Source organism: Nannospalax galili, unplaced genomic scaffold (assembly GCF_000622305.1).
Source record: "Nannospalax galili isolate Female #2095 unplaced genomic scaffold, S.galili_v1.0 scaffold702, whole genome shotgun sequence".
Lineage (NCBI taxonomy): Eukaryota > Metazoa > Chordata > Mammalia > Rodentia > Spalacidae > Nannospalax > Nannospalax galili.
In genome coordinates, this window is record NW_008348657.1 from 1,954,683 (window position 1) to 1,974,412 (window position 19,730).

A 19,730-nucleotide genomic window follows, 5' to 3' on the forward strand; every position below is an offset into this window, starting at 1 on the left:
ATATTTATGTATGTATGTATATATTTTTTTTCAGTACATAATTTACACAAAATCGATGCTGTTGTCTTCCCTATGTAGACTGGGCCATCCTCCTTTTGGGAGTCGGGGGGTGACTTTCTGGGAGGGAGAAGAACTCCCTATAATCGGGGATACTTGCAGTGACTATTAAAACAAAACAAAGGAAAACAAAACATGTACAATTAAATTCCTAGCCACGTTGCAGAACTTGGGGATGCTTCTTCCAACCGACTGCTTGTTGCCTTCACTGTTCCAATTTTTAAATCCTAAATCAAAAGCGTCAAAACAAAAAAACAAATTTTCTTTAAAAAAGAAAAACAAAGCCGTGCCAATGTCTCTCTCTTTTTTTTTTTTTTTTCTGCGCCAAGTTAGGTTTTGTCAAGAAAGGGTCTAACAGCTCACTCAGTAAGTAACAGTCTGCCTAGCGGTGCAGGATGGAGGGGCCAGACTCCTGCTCCTGCTTGCTGATCCACATCTGCTGGAAGGCCGACAGCAAGGCCAGCAGGGAGCGCGGGTCCACACGGAGTACTTGTGCTCAAGGGAGCGATTATCATGATCATCGTACTGGGAACCAGAACAGTGATCTCCTGCCTCCTGTCTGCAAGCCTGGGTACATGGTGGTGCCACCAGACACCACTGTGTTGACATAGACACCCTTGCGGAAGTTGACGTCACACTTTGTGATGGAGCTGAAGGTAGTTTTGTGGATACCGCAGGTTTCCACATCCAGGAAGGAAGACTGGAAGAGCCCATCGGGGCAGCAGAATCACTGTTGCCAATGGTGAGCATAGCTCCTCTCCAGGGAGGAGGAAGATGCAGCCGTGGCCATCTCTTGCTCGAAGCCCAGGGCAACGTAGCAGAGCTTCTCCTTGATGTCACCCCGCAGGATTTCCCACTCTGCTGTGGTGATGAAGCTGTAGCCACGCTCTGTCAGGATCTTCATGAGGTAGTCTGTTAGGTTCCGGCCAGCCACGTCCAGACGCAGGATGGCATGGGGGCGAGCGCCCAAGTCCTCATAGAGGGTACAGTGTAGGTGACCCTGGTTGCTGGAGTCCATGATGCCAGTGGTACGGCCAGAGGCTTACAGGGTGGGTGGCTGCGTACATGGCTGGAGTGTTAAAAGCCTCAAACATGATCTATAGGAAGAAATGGGCCTCTGTCAAGCTCCTAAAGCCACCAGGGACAGTCAGCAGTTTGGGGACATGCAAAAAAAATAAAGAGTGCAAGAACACAACTAAGTTCAAAGTGTGCTGGGAGCCTTAGAACAGGCATTCTGTTTATACCTACTGTGCGCCTACTGGATACACATTCCAAAGGTCACTTATCAACAGCCTCATTAACTTTGTCACAAGGCAGTATCAGTACCTATACCCACAGCACCGTGTGCTCTAACACCTAGTGAGAGAAAAAAGACCTCGGCTTGGAAAAAGCAGAACCTGCAAAGCTCCAAAGGAGACTTGGCTCAGAGAAGAGAGTCCTATAGGAGAATGGCAGAAGAAAGTCTAGTGAGAAAAGGGAGTGGCGGAGAGGAAGGAGTGGGGGGAAGATGGAGGGGGCCGCTGCGGCTGCTAACCTGGGTCATCTTTTCATGGTTGGCCCTCGGGTTCAGAGGGGCCTCAGTGAGCAGCATGGGGTGCCCCTCGGGGGCCACGCGCAGCTCGTTGTAGAAGGTGTGGTGCCAGATCTCCATGTCATCTCAGTTGCTGGTGATGGGGTACTTCAAGGTCAGGATGCTGCTCTTGCTCTGGGCCTCCTTCTGGTCCATGCCCACCATCACACCTTGGTGTTACGGGCGGCCCACAAGGGAGGAGAAGACCGCTCAGGGAGCATCGTCACCCGCGAAGTGGGCTTTGCACGTGCTGGAGCGCAGCGATCTCCTGGTCCTTGGCCACTGGGTGGCAGATGTGAACGGGTGGAGGAGCACGTTGCAGGGATCTGAGCTCGCGGGGTGAATGCCGACTTGACAATCTGCCCTCCTTTTTTTGAGGCAGGATCTTGCTATGTAGCTCTGGCTGGCCTGATACTTGCTATTTGGCTTCAAATTCATGGTAATCCTCCTGCTTCAACCTCCCAAGTGCTGGGATGGTGAGCACTGAGCCACCATGCCCAGCTTGATCTACCTTTAAGAGCTAAGGGGTTTGGGGAGAGATGGAGGAACTTCAGTTAAGGACTTGGTACTTCCACACAACTTCTATTCCAAGGGCACTCCATATCAGCCCTCTCCGGGAGAGGTGCAGGGCACCCATCTGGCCACAGGCTGTTTCTGGGGCTTGCCACCCACCCTCTAAGCTCTGTGTGGCTGGGGGGACTCGAGGTCCTGTACACTGGCTACAGGAAGCTGGCTCTCAGCTGGCTTCATCAACCTCTGCTGCCCCTCTCTTCACCCAGGTCCTGGCTTAAAGATTCTGGACATTGCACAAGGAAGCAGTTTCCTTGCCAAAATCTGTGTGGGCAACAACTGGCAAAGGACACTTTCCTTTTTTAAAAGTGTGAATTTGAATGCCACTCATCCTCTCCTGGAGATACTGGTAGAGTTTATGTTTGGGGAAGGAGCCCCTCTCTGTGCTGTGACTGACAGGAAAACCCAGCCTTCCATGGAAACAGCCTCCAGTCTCCCTCAAAAATATCATGTGTTTACAGACATTTTATTGTAGGCTTAAAATCTGAGGCAAAATGTAAATATTGTGCCTTTTGTTTCAAAACAGGTCATCTTTTTTTGTTGTTTTGAAATAGGGTCTCACTCTGTAGCTCATGACTGGCTTTGACTCATAGCAATCCTGCCTCGGTCTTATGAGTGTGGGGAAGATAGGTGTGATCAACCACATCCTACTAAGAGGAATGATCTTTAATTAGCGATGAGATTTATGATAATTTTGCTGCTGTGGTTACTGTAAGACCCAGAGATTATTTTGCATTTTAAAAAATATACTTAAAAATTTTTTTTTTTTTTAGATACGGCCTCACTGTGTATCTCTGGATGGCCTGGAACCCTCTATGCAGACCAGGCTGGCCTTGAACTCACAGAAATACACTTGCCTCTGCTTCCCAAGTACTAAGATTAAAGGCATATACCACTATGCCTGGCCCAAGATCCACAGACTATAGTAAAAGACTCTCACAGTGGGTTCTGGGTCTCCTCTGCAGCTGACATACTAGCTGAGAACTGATTCTTGCTAATGGCCTTAAAAACATCTTGTGTCTGTGTCTGGAACTCACTACTGGGTTTCAATGAAGTATTATTCTGTTTGGTCAGCTGCCTAGAGTAAGGTTGATGATATTTATGTCTTAAAAAACAAACCAAATAGACCATGTATGACTTCCTTACTTAAATGATTTATGTGTGTGTATGTGTGTGTGTGTGTGAGAGAGAGAGAGAGAGAGAGAGAGAGGGAGAGGGAGAGAGAGAGAGAGAGCAGTCCCTTGGCCAGAAAATGGTATTAGATCACCTGGACTTGGAGTTACAGGCACTTGTGAACCACCTGACATGGGTGCTGGGAACTGGACTCAGGCCTTCTGAAAGAGCAGTGAAAGCCCTTAACCACTGAGCCATCTCTCCAGCCCCAGACTTCCTCAATTTTTCAGTCTTCAAAATGCTTTTCAGAATGGACAGTGATCTGATCTTTAAATGAACATATTATAATTATCGCTTAACCAGATGTTTAGGGTTACATTTTGACTTTTGTAGGTTCTGGGGTCTGTATTAAAATATTTTCTTAGGGAGCTGGGTGTGGTGGTGTACACCTTTAATTCCAGCACTCGGGAGGCAGAGGCAGGTAGATCTCTGTGAGTTCCAGGCCAGCTCGGGCTACAGGGAGACTCTGTCTCAAAAAGACCCCCCCAAAATTTGTTTTCTTAGGTAGCCGAGGAGAAATATTAAAACATTTTCTCAGGAGTCTTAGTTGGTAAAATGCTTGCTGCAGGATCATGAGGATGTAAGTTTGATCCCTAGCACCCACATAAAAGCTGGGTGTGGCAGTACTTGTCTGTAACCCCTCACTGTGGTAGGAGGCAGGAGGTAGGAGCATCTAGCATCTCATGGGCCAGTCAGTGTAACTGAATCAGTGAGCACCAGGTCAGTGAAAGAGTGTTTCAAAACATATGGTCGAGAACATGTGAGGAAAACATTCATTGTTGACATCTGAACTCCGCACAGATGTACACACACACACACACCACACACGCACACACTTTTCTCAAGGTAAATGTCTAGGGAGAAATTTCTTCTGTTAAGTGGCTGCTGATGTTTGCTTTTCTTATTTAAACATTTTCTCCTTTTACTTGTTTTTGTTCTCCATGTATCTATTCATGAAACACCATGGTATAGTGGGAAGTGTAGGGTGTTTTTATTTACCTTTTCTTTCATCCGATAGTTTCCTGGCACAGTGCCTGTGGCACCCAGGCTGGCCTTGAACTCAAGATCTTCCTTCCTCTGTCTCCTGAGTGCTGGGATCACAGATGTATGACACCATGCCTGATTGATTTCCTTCCCTTTGAGATGGTGTCCCTGGTTGTTCAGGCTCTGTGCTGGCTCAGGGAACATCTGAGGAATGGAAACTTCCTCCCTGCTTTGAATCATTCAGCTTTGGTCTCTGTTCAGCATCCACTGTGTGCTGTGGCACAGACGAATGTGCAAAAGAGATCCCAAGCATGAGTGTGGACAGGTGGACTGACTCACTTTCACCACTGCAGGAGGAGTTGACTCCCTTCATTCTCCTGGGCTAGAGGTGGGCCTGCATCCCTCTGCTGTGGAGGAAGAACTAGGGTTTCCCTGTTCATGTGGCACTGGTGGTGGTGTCTGAAACCACTGCTTGTGTGTCCCTACATTGCAGACTTCTTACTTCATACCCCATTTTGCTTTCCAGGAAGGTGAGAGGTTCCATAGTGCACTGTCCGCAAGGGCCCTAAGGCAGCGCACACAAAGGTCCAGAGGCCAGGTGCTGGGCACAGTGAAGAGGACCCTGGAGAAGTTTTCGTTCTCCCAGCACTCCTCCCTGAAGGACAGGAGTTACTCTGCCCGACAGGATTTTTTTCAGTCAACTTCTGCCTCCTGGTGGCTACTTCCGAGAGACTTGTCCTTGTTTCTATTTTTACAACTGTTTGGATATATGCAAACACATCTATTTGTATCTGTTAATTTATGTTTCCTCTAAAAATATTGAGAAAACACAATATGCTACCACAGGGAAGTGATCACTCCAAGATTTGTTTTCGGTTTTGAACAGTTTTTCATCCTATTAGCCCAGGCTGGCTTGGAACTCTTGGGGGAGCCCCTTAACTTTAAGTCTGTTCTCTTCTGTCCCATTTGAGCATTTAAAAATACTACTTGTATTTTTATTGCCATGTGCATACTATTATATGTATCTTAAGCTTTTAAATTTAAAAAAGTCATCAAAGAACCAGGCATAGTGGCACATACCTTTAGTCCCAGCACTTCAGAGGCAGAGGCAGGAAGAGCTCTGTGAGATTGAGGCCAGCCTGGTCTACATAGCGAGTGCCAGGCCAGCTGGGGCTACAGGGAGAACCTGTCTCAAAAAGACCAAAAAAAAATAAAAGTCATCAAAAATATAAGGAGCTGGAGAAATGGCTCAGGGAGTAAAGTCGTCTGCGACCAAGACTGAAAACTTGAGCTGAGTGAGGCAGAGCAGGCTGTCCCCTGATCTTGAATGCACACTGTGGCATGTACACTCTCCCCCACAAATAAATAAACATTAAATACATACACATATATCTACATATATATGCACTTGCCTAGCTTGTGTGGGATCCATGTTTAGTTCCCAGCACTGCATGTAGAAAAGAAAAAAAAAAAAAGTATAAGTAGGTGACTGGCATGGTGGGGGCTCATTTCTGTAATCCTAGCACTTGGAAGTCTGAGGCAGGGGAATTGCTGGGAGTTCCAGACCACTTTGGGTTCCATAATGAGCTTCAGGCTGGCCTGGGCTAATAGAGTGAGACGCTGCTCAAAACAAAAGCAAAAACAAGCTCTCCAAAATACAAACGGGAAAGTTTTAAAGGGGCTTAAGTTTAGACAGTTACGGTAAAAGGGATATTAAATACAAATGTGAAGTTTAAGAAAACATTTAGTAATTTTTTTTAGATAACCTTAGGTAACATGGAAGATAAACATGAATTAAAATTCATTTTCCAGGACTTCTACAAGTCCAGTCTTTCCAGGTTTTCTTCATTCTTGTATCTATGTGTGAACTATGCAATTTCTAATTAATCTCTTTCTTCCCTCCTCTAGAAAGCTTTCTGTGCTAGTCAAGCCTGCTGTGGTTCTCTCTCTCTCTCTCTCTCTCTCTCTCTCTCTCTCTCTCTCTCTTGCTTCTGAACTTTGCAATCACTTCTTTTTACCTGAATCTGTGTATCTCCCAAAAAGCACAGTGCTCTGTGGGCAGAACCTGTGTGGCACCCAGGCACAGCATATGTGTCACCCAGCCCTGCCAGGCACTGCCTCTACTGACCACAGTGGTGGTCCCTCTCTGTACTCCAGTTTCACTTACAGGAAAATTAGAATGAACCTCTTCTGGTCTCCCAGGAAATGCTTTGAAACCCAAAGGAAATGCAAACATTTGCTACTGGTGACCCTGAATAAATCTTTTCTTTCTTTCTTTCTTTCTTTCTTTCTTTCTTTCTTTCTTTCTTTCTTTCTTTCTTTCTCTCTCTCTTTCTTTCCTCCCTCCCTCCACTTCCTCCTCTCTCTCTCTCTCTCTCTCTCTCTCTCTCTCTCTCTCTCTCTCTCTCTCTTTCTTTTTTCGACAGCGTCTCCTGTGTCTCAGGCTGGCCTCAAACTTTCTATGTAGCCAAAGATGACCTTGAACTGATCCTGCTGCCTTCACTTCCCAAGTGCTGAGATTATAGGTGTGCGCCACTGTGCCCTGATTGTGTGGCGCTAGGCAAACACTCTACCAGCTGAGCCACATCCCCTTTGATATAAATCCCTAGTTTGATAATAAATGAACCCCTTATTTCTCTGTCCACATGTCATCCCTCCTTACTATAAACTGGTAGGTCTAAGCCAGAGTTCTCAGCATTAAGTCACACTTGGATAGGTCACTTGCAAAAGGTCTTTCCCCTGTAATGTACATTCTGTTGGTGGATTGTCATGTGTTCTTTGCACTTGAGATGCTTGTTCTAGAAATGGGGTCACCACCCCTCTCCCATTTCAGACCCAAGCATGCTAATCTCAAAGTGTCCTCCTAGGCTCCTTGTCTGAGGATAAACTAACTCTGTGACAGGGAGGGAAGAGAACAGCTGAACAGCCCAAGACTAAAAACACTGTGCCCTTGAGAAGAGCTGGAAGGTAAACCATTCCCAACAGAGGTTACTGCTGTTTTTCCCATGATATACAAGTCTCTGTAGAGGGAAAGAGAAGCTGGAAGTTCAGTCACGGAGAGAGAACACTCAATCGGGGACTCCAGCTTCTGTAGTCGGTTTCTGCTGGGTGTTGTGAGCACTTGGTTAGGTGATGTTTCTGCATCTGCTGCTGTTATTTGTTCTCTTACTTGGAAGCCTCATCCAAGGGAACACTCTGCTCTGCCCAGGCTCTGTCTCCTGGGAACTACAGCTGGTGCCTCAGTGGGGCTTCCCAGTCATTTCTGCTGAATATTTGAGTACCAGGTTTGATGAGGTTTTGGTATTTATAATCTATCTACATATCCACCTACCTACCTACTTATCCACCCACCATTTATCTACCTATCATCCATCTATCTGTCTATCATCTATCTTTATCTATCTATCTATCTATCTATCTATCTATCTATCTATCTGTCTGTCTGTCTGTCTGTCTGTCTGTCTGTCTGTCTGTCTGTCTGTCTCTGTCTATCTATCTATCATCTATCTATCTATCTATCATCTATCTTCTATTATTTGCTATTTATTTTTTTACTTTGGCTTACTCTATATTTAATAAATTCACTCATTCAAACCAAAAAAATATGGTTATCCTAGATAATTTTCCAGGCTGTACAAAACATCCCTAAACCCAAAACACAAAAAGGTGTTGGGTGAGCTGGGTCCCTGCCAGGTCTCAGATGACACGGAGCTGAATGAGCATGTCCTTGCCATCTGTCAAGGCACAGGGCTCCAGTTCAAAGATGTGGCTCATTTCTCAGCTGATAACACTTAGTCGACCCAGATTGTAAGGTTCAAGGTCTCTGATATGCAAGGTTTAGAAGAATCTCTGCCTCCCGTGGTACAGAGAGAATAAGCCACACCCGTGCACGTTCTGTTGTCCTCAGGGTGGCTGGGGAGGGTGGTCAATCTGTCCATGCTGACTGATACCTTTTTTCCAGCTGCAGACACATCCTCATTCACTTCTTCAGTGACTTCTTTCTTCCTTTCCATTTTCCCCATGCTGGGATTAGAAAAGGTATACTAATTTATTGACAGATTGATAGCTTCATGTGGAAATGCACAATGCCAGATGGCTCTCTCCTCATCTCTCAGACATGTCCTTACCTCAAGCTGAGAACTTACAATTCCAAGCATTACAGGAAGTGGAAGAATGAATCACACCTGGAAGCTTGTGACATGTTAACAGTGTTAACTTTTAACTTGACAGAATCTAGAATCACCTGGGAGATGGGCTGTTGGGCATGCCTGTCAGGGGAATTATCTTGATTATAATAATTGAGGTGGGAAGACCTGCCCATTGTGGGTGGCACCATTCCCTGGATGAGGCCCTGTACTGTATATGTATAAGGGGAGAAAGGAAGCTGAAAAGCAGCACCAATTTATCAGTTTCTTGATTGTGGATGGGATGAGACCACCTGTTTCAAGCTCCAGCTGCCTTGACTTCCCACCATGATGGACTGCATCCTTGAACTGTGAATCAGAATAAGTCCTTTCTCCCTTAAGTTTCTTTGTCACAATATTTTACAGCAACAGAAAGGTATCTAAAACAGCCCTGAACCCTGTCACTGTGCACCTGTTTATCCAGTCACATTGTGTCCTGTTTCCTATGGCTAACCATCTGTTCAAGAAGCTTTTTGTTTTGGTTGCTTTTGAGACAGGGTTTCATTGTAGTCCAGGCTCGCCTCAAATTCTTTATGCAGTCAAGAATGACCTAGAACTTCTGATCTTCCTGCTTCCATTTCTCAAGTGCTGAGATTACAGGTGTGTTCAGACAGACCTTGTCTTACCCAGATGTTGTATGACTGTGACTGGGAGGAAGCCTTCTTTTTTAAAAAAATATTTTATTGCCGGGCGTGGTGGTGTATGCCTTTAATCCCAGCACTTGGGAGGCAGAAGCAGGCGGATTTCTGTGAGTTCAAGGCCAGCCTGGTCTACATAGTGAGTTCTAGGACAGCTGGGGCTACAGAGAGACCCTGTCTCAAGAAAAGGCAAAAAATTATTATTTTTATTTTATGCATATGAGTGTATTGCCTGTGTTTATGTAAGTGCACCCGAGTCATGCAATGTCCACATAAATCAGAAGAGGGTGTCGGATTCCCTGGAACTGGAGTTTCAGATGGTTGTCAACCACTATGTGGGTGTTAGGAATTGAACATGGGTCCTCTGCAAGAGCAGCCAATGCTCTTAACCGCTGAGCCATCTCTCCAGCCCCAGGAGGAAACTTTCCTACCCATGGATTCTGGGCAGCTCCCTGGCTTTAGAATTTGCTCTCTGTTTCAGTAATGGGCTGGCAGCCACATAGCCTCTTCTCCTGTTCCATGTGAACCTGGCTGGTGATGAAATCATTGAAAATTCTTAAGCAAAACACAGAGGGTGAGCACTGGGAGATAATGGGAATAGAGACATTGAACATCCAGCATCTCCTCACGTAATGATCCAGGCAGGAGAGAAGGCACTCTAAAGTGAAATACTTGTGCCCCTCTGTCTGGCTATCAGACTATTGAAACAATGGACTCCAAAGAATTAAAATATCTCCAAAAATTATGTGCCTATATGGAGAGGAAGGGTTGAAGCCTGGTGCCAGTCAGGGAGGAATTTATCTCCCAGGAAGAGGTTTCATAAGGTTCTGAAACTTGTGATATCACCTCACAGAACAGATAGATTGGAACCCAGCAATGATGGGTCAGTGATGGGTGCGACCACACTTGACCAGGCCTGCTTGGCTATGCTGTTGCTAAATTTCCTTCCCTGGGGGAGATGTAAACAATGTCTACCCCATCCTCCAGCCAATGAGTTTATTAGGCTTATTTACAGAGCAATGGGTGAGGGGTTATGGGCAGGAGCATGGGTGACCTTAAAGCAGGCACACTGGAAGTCTACACCCAGCATGGATGATGACTCCCCCCATGGCTGTGTAGATTGAGCCCCCTTCCCCTAGTCCTTCCCAGTCTGTGTACTTCAGCCCTTCTCCAAGGCCACATGCAATTTGGGGACAAGTGCATACAAAGGGTTGAGAGGAGTGACTGGATTCTTAGTGAGAGCCCTTCCCTGACCTGTCCTCAGGAAGGTATAGGAAGAGACCCCACTTCTGTCACATGTTGGGGGCCTCTGTTATGTGAAGTAGAAGTCTCTTCATATCCAGATAGCTCACGAGCTCGGAGCCATGTGCTGAGACTCCTTTCATAGCAGGGTGCCTTCCTGGCATTTTTCCTGACTCTCCTTTTGAAGTGCCTGCCACAAATGCCCTAACATAAACATGGCCTCTGGCTCTAGGAATACCATGCTTTCCTGTGATTTTTCAGGCAGTCAGCGGTCTGGCAGCATGGCAGAAACCCACTTCCATATGCAAATAGAATGTCTCACAAAGTATCTATCAGCCAAAGCTTTTACCACTACCCCCATGGTATAAATATCCCAGTCTTCTCTCAATAATAGAGAGCTGGATCACTAGGAGCTGAACACTTAATAAAAGCTGTAACACGGACTAAGCAGAGTCCCGCGTCTTACTACCAGCGATCTAGCCTCTCCGGAGGCAGCATTCCTCTGACACCGACTCGCGGAGCCTTAGCTTTAGCTGCCCTCGTACTTTCCCGCATGGTCCAGTGGCCAGTGGACCCCGCATATTGAGGAAAGTACACAGGTGAAATAAGGGTGGGACCCGGCTGGACAACGCTCCAGCAGCAGAGACCCACAGAGACATGGAGAAGCCCATGGGGCCAGACCCACCATCCTCCAGGTGCATGGCAGAGAAGCCCGCGGACCCGCCGTGCCATTCTGGGAGTGCGCGCAGGGACCCCGAGAGCCCAGCGTGCTCACCATAGTCACATGGGCTCTGATTCCCCTCTTTAGAGCCCCCACCATGCTGTCTGTCTGTGGGCCTGGGGCCTGAACTCTCCTTGGAACTCACACCATGCTGTTGTCTATTTGTTCATGGCATTAAGTAAATTTGTGGCCTCAAGGAACAGGCTCTATCTTAGTGTCTCCTATTGTATCTGAGACCTTTCATAGGCAAGCAAGCAAACAAAACCTAAAAATTCCGACCAACCAACCATTCAGCCAGCCAGCCAACCAAAATCAGTGTGGTAAACTGAGGCAAAAATGGGCTAAAAGAACTCTTGAGTTTGACCTCTATGTAGAATAAACTCAGATGCCTTCTTCCTTACTAGCTTCAGCCATTGATAACATCGAGCCATTCTGAAAGCAGATTTCTGGCAGAACCAACCAATCACCAGGAAGTGAAGATATGCCTGTATTAGTAGAAGTCTGGAATGGGTTTCTGGGAAATTTCTGGAAGCCATTAACCTCTCCAGTGCTTCATGCTCATCTCTCCAACATGGCTTTCCTACAACATGGGTGCAGAGGGAAGGTTACTTATGTCACATATTTAGACTGCAGCCCCCATAGCATCCATTGGCATAGCTGTTATTGGATGCTGTTTGAAGCAGGACTGCTTCTACCTCCCAGGCATTCACAGATGCCTCATACTGTCTACTCTTGCTTCCTGGGTTGAAGACAGATTGTACATCTCCAATTCATTCAAGTTTATTATTATTTTTAAAAGATCTCCTTTAGACAATTACATTTCCCAGAATTGTCTAAGCCTTACCATTGTTCTCCAAGACATTTCCTACTTAGCGCCGGCCGCACAGCTCGGTGGGAATGCTCTTGAGTTTTCCAGATGCTGAGAATGTGCAGGACGCTTGGGGAATAAATCTCCCAGCCTGTCAAGGGTCACAATCGCAATTTAGCTAGTACATTCTAACAGGCCTCAGCTGCCTGAGATGAATAGGGCATGACCTTTGTCTTCAAAGATCTTAGGACTTGACCTGGGGTGGTGGAGAGGTAGAGCACCTGCAAAGCCATCAGAGCCCATCTTCTCTCCTCCCACCAACTGTGGGACTCAACTGAGGGAAAGGGGAGGGGATGTTATACAGGATGTCTTCCTGGATAGCAGGAACACTATTTTGCTATAGAGAGGGAGAAAAATATCATTTTTGTCTAGTTCAAAGAGTCTGTCTTGCTGGTTGAGAATGTGCCTTCCATAGCCCAGTTGCCTGGGTTCAAAGTCTCTGTGTGTACAGGGATTCATCTAAGTTCTGCGGGGGCACCTGTAGAAGTTTCCAGGCTTTTGTGCCCAGGGACACATAGTGACAAGTAGAGACAATTTGGGCAGGCAAGATGGCTCAGTTGGTAAAGGCACCAATGACCCAAAATTCATCACCAGGCCCCATGTGGTGGAAATAATAAACTTTTGCAAGTTTTCTCTGACCTCCACAAATATTACCCAAATCAATAAATGTTAAAAAAAAAACTCCAAAGAAATAGTGAGTTTGTTAGGAAAGGGAACACACTCCTGCTCCTGAAAACAGGAGTGTGTTAGAGAGCTGGAAGAGAGGCAGCTGCTGGAAAGCTCTAGGCCTCTAGCCTCATGATTCTTCCTAGGTCATTTCCATAGCTCCAGCCTTACTGGCCATTTGTCTATCACCTTCTGTCCATGTTGTTTGTCACATGTAGCCCGGGCGGGGAAGTCTTTCCAGGCTTTTTCTTTTCTTCTTCTTTTTGAATCTCCTGGCTCTTTTCATACGTCCTTCTGGATTCTGCTGTGGCGAGTCCCTACTCTCCTGCCCTGTCTGCAGTGCCTCTTTCAAGAGCTCCAGCAAGTCCTAGCTTTCCCTGCCCTAATTGGTCTGCAATGGGTTGTAAGGTCAGGTTGTTGTAAAGGTGAAACAAACTGAACAAGTTTAGCTTGTGTAGAACAATATCTGGCCCTTAGGAGGAGCTCAATAGGTGTGAGTTGTTACTTAATAAACTCCCAAGAGAGTCCCATATTTGCAGACTCAATTCTTGAAATCCATTGACTTTGAAAAGTTTAACATTTTATTTCCTCTGAGCGCCTGGCTGCCGATGCATGCCTCCAGATTTTAATATGCTTTGTCTATGCAAATGTGGCTATGCAGTTTCTATCGGGTAGAGAGCAACTGCAGATTTGACCAGGGTAGATACAGATTCTGGCTGTGGCCTCAGATATCAACCATACCTTAAGGCTGTCCCGTCTCTGTTGTCATGAGGGCAACCAAGAGCGTTCCAATAATTTACATAAGATTATTGATAGATTATTGGCGATCTCTCTGTTGTGTGTCAGTCACCCTGTCTGTGGATGCATTTATATGTCCCAGAATTCATACAGTAAATCAAAGTAGAGGACACTAAAGGTGTCACTTGTTTGCTGGCAAGCAGCAGGACTCACGTGATCCTGTGCTGTCTTCACCGTGACATTTAGGGTAGATGCATTCTGGGACAGCTGTCCTGCTCATAGGGGCCCCTCACCTTTGTGTTTGTCCTGTGTTCCTATGTGACTCTGCCCTGGGTGCCCTGGAGGCAGGAGTTATGGGCTCTGGACCTTCACTGGGCCAACTGGGATTTAATTGCTGGAGGTCTGGAGTGGTTCCAAGTGGGTCAGGCACTCCATGCAGCTGAAACACAGCGAGCCAGGAACAGTAAGAAGCAGATGTTCCAGAAGAGCAGATGTGATGGGGCTGCCATGACCTCTGGAGTCCCGAGTCCGGCTCTCATCCTTGAAGAACACCAGCATAATCCTGCTTCTGGACCCTGAGCCACCCTGGATCCTCACCAGAACTCCTTGAACGTAACTTGAAGTATACTGGTTATGGTTAGTTGCTATTAAGAACCTCAGTGAATACAGTATCACTCTGGGGGGAGAAAGCATCACAGCACTAAAGGAAGACTGGTGTGGCATGGTGGTGAGCAAATGCAGCCAGCAGGTTTACCAGGGAGGAGTCAGTGAGAGAAGCAGAGCCATGGTGAGGATAGTGACTAGGGGGCAGAGTGCTGGAACCACACCTGATATCACATGAGAGGAGCTGGAGAGGCAGGGGTAGAGAAGGTGTGTTCAGCTAGCAGCTCACAGGCTGTTCTGTGAGAGCTAGGAATGTAGATCAACACCTTTGTAGATCATGAGGTCATGTTGCAATGCTAAAAGGCTGGATACCCTCTCATGAAAAGAGTGGAAGAGTCTGAGAAAGCACCTCAGTCAGCCCCACGTGAATGAGCTGGAGCTCCGGCAAGCCAGAGAGGCTTATGTTTCTCAATGAGGAAGAACCAGGCAGAGTGGGCCCAGGTATCTATGCAGGGCAGGCGGAACTTCCTCTGTGAGTATGTACAGAGGCCCTGGGGGGCTGGGAATGTCGCAGGTTAATTGGGTCTCTAATTAGCAATAAGACCCAGGCACACAAGGAAGAGACAGGACACTTGGCACCTTTGCACCTGTCTCTCACTAGCTCCAATAACAAAGGCCTTTAGAACAAAACTGCAACTGTTCATGGCCACCTCCTGAATGCCACGCTTTTGCTCACTTCTCCAGAATGTTCTGAGCTCCTCCCATAAGCCAGTTGCAGAAGGTTCCCAGTGGTGTCAATTATATAGGAACTGCAGAGTCCTGGCTCCTGTTTCTGCGGCAGTCAGCTTTCTGTTACTAAACCCTGGGAGAATCACAAAGAGGAAACGCTTATTTTGGCTCAGTTTCCAAGTTTCAGCTGTGGTTGGCTGGCCCCATCGCTTTGGGCCTGTGTTGAGGCAGAGCATCAGGCTGGGAGTGGTCTCACTCCACTGCTGTAAAACAACAGAGAACGAGGACAGGGCTGGTACCTCACTATGCCCATCATGGCACTCCCCCAATAGCCTGAGGACTGGACCTCCCACTAGGCCTGGCCTCTTAAAGTTTGTACCACCTCCCAGCAGTGCCTCTGGGGAACAAGCTTTGAAGGCACAGGGCTAGGGGGACATTTCCGATCCAACTCTAGCAGCAAGCATTCCTAGCTCCCTCTTCCACTACTCACTCTATATATCCCTGCCCTCAGCCAGTGCCTCAGCCTGGGGGTGGGGAGGTGGGAGGGTCGGGGGGAGACACATGGGGGATGGGGGTGGACGGATGACACCAAACTAAAACATTCCTCCGAAAGTGGGTCTGGACCATCAGTGTTCCTGCCTGAATTGGGCTGACTGTGGTACTGACTAACCCCAGGGTGGGCTCTCCCATACCCCAGACATGCTCTTCTTGACCTCCCTCTAGAGTTACATTCCAATTGCCCTTGGTCATGCAACTACATCATTCCACCAGCACTGTGGCTCCCATCTGTGTCCATGCCCATATCCCTCTATCCAGATTTCCAGTTCAGTGGAATCATTGTGGAAGACTGGCCTTCTGGGCCTGAGAATGTGGAGACAGGATGCTCACATGTTGCTAATGGATCCTGAGGGTGAACATAGAGTCAGTCTTTCTACTTCCTCATCCACATCTTGACTCCTGGACCCAAGAATCTACCTGAATTTCCAACACATATAGACAGCCCTGTCAGGCACTGCCACCTTGCTGGGACTGTGGCAGAGGCCTCAGAAAGCCCTATCACCAACTGTTGACTCCAGCATGATGGGGACTGCAGAGAGTATGGCCAGCTGCCTTGTTGCTCCCTTAAGGGTCCCTCAGGGAGAGCAGTGCTGTGTGGTAGGCAAGGCACTCTATAAGGCTTTGTGTATTCATTTTCTTAATCAACTAACTTATTTTTTAAATAAATGTAGCCCAGGCTGTTATTGAGCTTGTGGCAATCCTGTTGCCCAAACTGCCTGAGTGTTGGGATTCTAAGGCATAAACCAAGGTCCATGGTGAGAGAAGACTGTATTCTAGTAAGCACAAAGCATTGTCCCTTCCATGATGGAAGCGGTTCAATGTAAGCAACAGGCACCAAGAGGTGGACTGACCACTCTGGGGAGCGGCAACAGTTGGAGATTTTGTTGGTTTTTGCTGCTGGCAGATCAGACACTCAGGAGTGGCTATAGCTGGGTGGGCCTTGGTGAGAGGAGGCCCAGATTGCTGAGCCCACATGTGACCTCTATCCCTGCTGCCATGGCCACCTTGTACATGAGCACAAGTTGCATGGGGCAACCGGAGGAAGAGAGGGTAGGATCCTCTGGAGCTGGTGTTAACAGGAAGTCGTGAGCTGTCCAATATGGAACTAAACCCAGGTTCTCTGGAAGAACAGCAAGTGCTCTTAACCATAGAGCCATCTCTCTAGCCCCAAGTAGCAACTTTTTAAACAGCATTTTAAAATTAGCAGTGTTAGCACTTTAAGTAAATGTATGTTGTATATTGGGCCACATTCATAGCTATCCTTGGCTCCAGGTCAGACATAATTGAGAGTGTTCCATGGCAGATCTGCCAGTTCAGCATTACTTACTGTGGGTCAGTTCTTGGTATGAATTTCAGTCAACCACCTGGAGTGTTCTAGTTTTATTTCTGTTGGTGTGATTAAAGACCCCAACCAAAAGCAACTTAGGGGAGGAAAAGGTTCATTTAAGCTTATAATTCCAGATTGCAGCCCTTCATTGAGGGAAGTCAAGGCAGGAACTCAAGCAGGAACTTTAAGGCAGGTCTGCTTGCTAGTCCACACAGCGTTACCTCTGACCAGTGAGCTCACTTCACAGCCCTAAAAGTACAGTGGGAACAACGGAGGATGCTGCTTGCTGGCTCGAAGGCTGGCTTGTGCTCAGCTAGCTTTCTTATGTGCAGCCCAGGCCCATCTGCCTAGGGATAATACTGCCCAAAGTGGGTTGGGCCCTCTTACATCAATGAACAATCAAGATAATTTCCCAGAGACATGCCCACAGATCAATCTGATCTACGAAGTTCCTCAATTGAGGCTCTCCTCTCAGATGACTCTTGACTCTAGGCTGTGCCAGGCTGACAGTGAAAGCTGAACAGAATGTGGACTTAGTGTCCTTTCCAACCCTGTGACCCATCACACTGAATCCAGACTGCCTCATGGTCTGCATAAACCTCAGCAACACCCATCACCCTGCCCCTCCCAAACAGGCAATGCATTCTGTCCCCCACAGCTACTTTTGTTTGCAGTCACAAAGTCCTTATCTCTCAGGGCCTTGTCCAGCTTGTCCAGCTGCCACAGGTCCCTCCCTCCCTGCAGAAATTCTCTCGGGCTTTCACAATACCCCCTCCTCTTACCCCTGGTGTCCTCCCACAGAAGCTTCAAGCCTCTGGCTTACTCTACTGCATATCGTTTAGTCTTGAAGGTATACTTTTGCCCTCCTGTCCAGAGGTGATGTGGTCAAGGGTGGAACCCCTGCCTGACACTTTCTGTACCCACTGTCTTACAGCAGGTGCTTTGGTGAAGGAGCCAAAGGGAAGGGATGAAGGAGCTGAGCCAGCTGCCAGAAGTTTGGCATAGGCCAAGGCCGGCGTGCTCCAGCCAGCCAGGAGCTGCCAGGGAGTCTCACCGTTGGAGTCACAAATCCTTTGAACCAGCTGCTCCCCCCAGTGTCATCTGTCACTTTCCTTCCCGCTTCATGGGACACGCTAGGAAGGAGACCCTCTGCTGTACCATCCTTTCCACTCTCCGGACCTGGGAGGCGCCCTCGTTTAACCAAGGCCTCTAGCCAGTCTCTCTTTCCCGGGGCACCCATGGTCCCCCACAGCACTTCCCTTCTTGGTTTCGCCAAGTGAAAAAGCAAAACTTTATGAGCTCTGAGGTTCCAGGGTGGTGAAGGGACGCACGCGCGCGGGTGTGCAAAAGGCCGAGACTAGAGAGGAAGCGGCCAGTCTGGCGCAGGAGGAAGGAGCCTCCCCTCGCTCGGCCCCCTCCCCACTTCCCGCCGCCTCCCGCGGGCTCCAGCTTTAGCGGTCGCGGTCATCAGCGCAGCGGGCGGCGCGCATGCCGGGCGGAGGTCCCCCGGGCGCTCCGGCGGGCGGCGGGAGCCACCGCGCAGGTAGGGTCTCCGGGTCGGGGCGAAGGGCAAGAACGGCCCGCAGAAATCTGGGCTTGGCCCTTGCCCAGGGGAGGGCGTGGGCGCTGGGGATGAGGACGATGCACATCCTCGGCTGCCGCCACAGTGCCTATCCCTGCGCGTCCCAGTCCCAGGACCACCGGCGACCCCGGATCGCAGTCGGCGGACGGCGCGGGGGTCACTCCCTCCCCGCGCGTCCAGGGCCAGGCGCACGCTGCGCGGGAGTGTGAGGTCTCGGGACCGGCAAGATCCCGTCGGGATGCAGGGGGAGGTTGCCAGAGGGATGGAGAACTGGAGCCAGCACCTCCCTCGGGGCTACTGGCCGCCCACTTCCGATTGGGGACCCTAACCCTCTCGGTTTCCGTTTCCTTGGCCCCCTGGGGCCATCTGCCACACGCCAGTGATGACACCAAGCTAAGTGGATGGCTGCTTTTCCAGAAGGATGTGACCCCAGCTACTCATGCTCTTAGAAAACAGGCAGCAGAAAACAGGCGTGGTGACTGTCGTCCCAGCTCTTGGATAGGCTGATAGAGGAAGATTGCAGAGACTTCCAGGCCAGCTTGGGCTACATCGTGAGAGGCAGTCTCAAAAACCAAAACCAAAACCAAACATTGGAGCCCTGCTTATTATGTGGAGTCTTGTAGTTTGGGCTTGCAGTGCTGGATCAGGAGGAGGCGAGGAGACACTTCCTCTAACCCCTGGGAGCTTCAGTTTCTTCATCTGGAAAAGGGACACTAATTGTCAGCCCCCCTCCTCCCTGTCTCCTTAACTAGATGCTGTGAAAGCATTTTTGCAAAATGTTCCACCAGATAGCACAGCGTTGGGAGTGGGATGGGGGTAGGGGCTGGAGGGAACGTCTTCCGAACCTTAGTCCTACACTTAGCCCTGCCTCAGTTTCCCTAGTTGTAAAACAGAGCTGTTTTCTGTACCTACTCCATAGTGTTGTTAAGGGGTTTAATGTGATAGGGGGACATGAAGACCCTGGCCCAATGCCTGAGATACACAGTAATTTCTCCAAAGACCTTAGTTGCTATTTTGTGTTTAACGTTTTGAGAACGGTTCTCTGTATGTAGCCCAGTGTGGCTATCCTCCTGTCTCAGTCTCCCAAGTGCTGGGATTACGGGTTTGCTCCTCCCTGCACAGATCTTTAATTGTTATTTTTACCATTGTAAGGCCTAGATAATTGGGGGTAACAGGAGAATACAAGTTTGAGTTGGTTAAAGTCTGAATAGCCAGGCATCTTAAAAAGACGGTTTTATTCCACTCAGACACAGCACTTGAGACCTCTGAGGTTCAGCTGGAACTCTGCCGACATCAAAAGAGCTCTGGATGAGAAACCTACTTTCTTAGTTCTGTGACCTGAACCTCAGTTTTCCCCTCTGTCTACAAAAAAGATAAAAGGAAACACCTGGTTGTAATTACTGCCTCTGTACTGAGAGTGTTGCTGGAGGATCAGTTGAAGCAGAGAATCTGGAGCCTGTGGGGCCCGATTCTGCATCAGTGTGCAGATAGAAGGTCCCATGTAGACAGGAAGGGACAGC

The 19,730-nt window shown here is 48.2% G+C and overlaps 1 pseudogene; it reads right to left on the minus strand.

Annotated features, from left to right (window-relative positions):
• Window positions 1–439: 439 nt before the first annotated feature.
• LOC103744147 lies at window positions 440–17,868 on the minus strand (annotated as a pseudogene).
• Between the last annotated feature and the right edge of the window lie 1,862 nt (window positions 17,869–19,730).